This window comes from Sitodiplosis mosellana, unplaced genomic scaffold, assembly GCF_009176505.1.
Source record: "Sitodiplosis mosellana isolate CC-2019 unplaced genomic scaffold, AAFC_SMos_1.0 Smas_scaffold_1870, whole genome shotgun sequence".
NCBI classification, from domain to species: Eukaryota; Metazoa; Arthropoda; class Insecta; order Diptera; family Cecidomyiidae; genus Sitodiplosis; species Sitodiplosis mosellana.
Genome location: NW_022597112.1, coordinates 122 through 3763, shown reverse-complemented (window position 1 = coordinate 3763; position 3642 = coordinate 122). Strand labels below are relative to the sequence as shown.

Here is a 3642-nt window from a genome sequence, read left to right as displayed (position 1 = left end):
ACAATATGTTCTGGAAGTGGGTTTTGGTGGATCCTCAGGATCGTTCAAAACTGCTCCCGGTTCTGGAAGTGGGTTTTGGTGGATCTTCAGGATGGATCAGACTGGGTTTGACAATGCCCTGGCCCATCCTGAGGATCCACTTCCAGAACCAGGAGCGGTTTTGAACAATCCACAGGATCCACCAAAACCCATTTCCAGAATTTTTGAAGCGATAATGACGACAACAGATTGGACATGGTTCTGCTAACAGTCGGTTTATTGAACAAAATTGAGCAAAATTGAAATTATGCATACATATCTGTTTAATATGTTGAAACATAAACAAATTCATATTATTTGTTCATATTTTAAATATGGAAATTGGCGTGAGTCCCCTAGCCAGAAAAATCATGTTCTATCTACCTTTTTGGCTCAAAATCACTCTTTGTTACCAAAAATGGTCAATTTGTTGTGAATTTTGGCCTATTACATGCAATCTTTCCATATTTTTCATTTGAATTTTGATTGAAATGTCTCTGCAGATAATGTGGACTTGTTTTTAAGCTATTTTAATGGAAAATATCACTCATTTGTAGGGATATTCCGAGTTTTGGACCAATTTTTGAGCGTTTGGTGGACATTTGGCTAAATTAAGACATGACAGTGGTCATATTTCAGTTTCTAATGTATGCTACACTAAAGCGTATGTTTACAGCTAAAAAATAGGGCCAATACGATTTACCTATGATGTCCAGTTGGAAAGTTATGGCTCCCCAAGTGATGACATGTCGAGTTTTTACACTATTTTGGCACTAATCATCACTTGAGCAGCCATAAGTACCCTACCAGACGACATAGGCATGTTGCATTAGCCTTATTTTTCAGCAGAGAACATCAGCTTTAAAATGCCATACCGCTTAAACTGAAATATATCATCCGAGTTCTTCTCCGAGAGTTTCATATAAGGTTGCCTTGTAGCGGTCGGAAGACAGGCAAAAAGTCGAAAATTTTTTTTTCGATTTTTGGTGTGCTTCATACCCGTTCTCCGAGAGTTTCATATAAGGTTGCCTTAAAAGGTAACTCGTCTTTATCAAAGAGACAATTACATTACAATATTGAATAGAATCGAAAAGCTCGGACTTAGTAATAAATCTGGCGAAACTACATCGTTTAAATTTGAATGAAACCACTTTTAAAAAGCGAATTTATTTATTGGATATAACAGTTCATTCCTACTTAAATCCACCTCAGCCACATTTACACATTAAAACACTTTCCTCCCATAAATCCTTGCCTTTTGCATATGACATTCACATCAACATCCCAGCACTTCGGGGCTATAAAATTCGAAATAAACATTAAAACATTTATAAATCAGAATTTGTGACATTTTCCTTGTTAACTTACTTACTCCATCATCTTTTTCAGGAAATGGTGATGAGCTTCCAGATGAAAATAATGCCAATACCACAACGGCGAACAAAGTAAATATTTTGAAATTCATTTTGTTAATCGAACCGAATCTATTCGAAAATGAATTGGTTTCCTTCTTAAACTTTTGAGACAAGCTCTGTTCTTTGCTGTGAACGATGCTCGGTATTTTATACCCATGCTATGCGACAATTCAATGTGTTATCAAAATTATTAGGTGTGCTAATGAGTGGAACAAATCAATTGGCATTGATAAATTTCCGAATATTTTATTCTACATTCAAGTTCATATCGAATTGGTGAATTATAAATTAGTGCATTTCTGATTTCAATTATATTCCTACCTTCCTTAATTACTACATTTATGTAATTAAAATCCCAACCATGCATAATGGAACGTGTCTAACTAGCTATTAGGAAATTGGTCGAAACTACCTCGATTAAATTTAAATAAAATCAATTTTCCGAATCGCAAAAGCGAATTTATTAACGGCAAGCAAAATAAATACTTTGAAATTCATTTTTATTAATCGAATCGAATATAATCGAAAATGAATTGGTTTTCTTACCAATGCTATGCGGCAATTCAATGTGTTTTGAAAATTATTAGATGTGCTAATAAGTGGAACAAATCGATTAGCATTGATGAATTTCCGAATATTTCCTTCTAGATTTAAGTTCATATCAAATTGACGAATTATAAATTAGTGCATTTCTGATTTCAATTATATTCCCACCCTCCTTAATTAAGAGCAAGTATTTCAGTTAGTCCTGCACATGATAATTAATTCGGATCAGAAGAAAGCTCGTGTTTATGCTATATTTAAGCGACATCTTGGCGCTGAATGCTGAACTTTGAATCTGCTCTATAAATATACTGTCAACTATCAATGACAGCAACCAATGACAGCTACAATTGAAGGTATTTGTATGGCAAAATACTTCCTACTTGCAGATGGCGCCAAACCAAACGTCATTCTAGTCATTTTCCCATTGTTGGCCGTTTTTTGATTTCTGCATTTCACTTGAATACAATCCAAGAAAGAGTAGTTGTTAAAAAACGACAAAATTTATTTGTACCGCAAAGTCTAATACATGGAAAGATTTTTTCAATCTATGATTAAATTTAAATAAAACACCTTAAAGTGACTTTGCTTTTTCAAATTTCAAACATAAATCAATATGAATATTTATTCATAAACGAAATTTCGGTTTGGATGCATTTCGACATTTGTCATCCTCAGCGACAATCCAAGAAAACAGAGAAAATAATTGTTGTAATGTTTGAAAGAATTCAATTTTTGTATAATAGAGAACGGACTGTCTAATGCTCACATAATTTGCTAACTCAAAAGCACACACCAGTGTTGTAGACATTTTTCCATATCTGTCAGTCTTTTTTCCATCACTCATATTTCTATATGCTGAAAATAATGCAATATTTTCGGCTTCTTCTTTGTTCGATCTCACTGCAAACATTCATTTTCGTTTTTCGTTTGGGTTCTGTCTTCTATTTTCGCCCTTTCTTTCTCTATTTTTCTTGGTTTCCATCACTTGAAAAGCAATTCTAGCCTTTATTGCAAATATTGTACAAATAATCGCACTTCAAAGACATGGAATTTATTGGATGGAAACATTTGTGTGATGGGTTTTTAAATGTCTGTTGTGTGTCGCTTCCCCCATAGACATCAACCCATATACATGTATATATTCAGCACTCAATCGAATATATCATAAAATATTCGCTTGCTTCGATTGCGAAAAAAAGGTACAGTTGATTTAAAACGTGCGAATCATCAATTCTTGATGTCACAATTGATTTCAGTGCAAGTACACTTCAAATTTCGATTTATTGTAAGAGGTACACATCTTTTCACAGAAAAATAATTTGGATCTGTACCTTAACGAAAATGAGTTTGAGATAGGTACGATTCGCGGAATAAATAGTATTTTTCATTTTAAGAGGAGTACATTTAATTTCAATACATCACACTTAATTCCAACGCAGTCAAAATTGTTGGTACAATTATTGTTACGAAAATCCGTAAGAGATATATGTACCTCGAACTAATTCTTGGTTTCTTACACAAACTGCCAAACCAGGAAGGTACAGCTGTTATACTGATTGGTTTTGTTAATTTCCAGAGTAGTACGATTCATATCAATTGACTTACCTTAATTTCATACCTGTTGCCACGGTCTGGTACGCATGTCATCACGAAAATCCGTAAG

General features: G+C 33.9%; 1 long non-coding RNA gene across 1 annotated transcript; it reads right to left on the bottom strand.

The window, feature by feature from the left end:
• Positions 1-1148: 1148 nt before the first annotated feature.
• Positions 1149-1592, bottom strand: LOC129571282 (uncharacterized). Its single transcript, XR_008688245.1, has 2 exons — positions 1387-1592; positions 1149-1316 (listed from the first exon to the last, which is right to left on the bottom strand). It is a non-coding gene; the product is annotated as an uncharacterized LOC129571282 (long non-coding RNA).
• Between the last annotated feature and the right edge of the window lie 2050 nt (positions 1593-3642).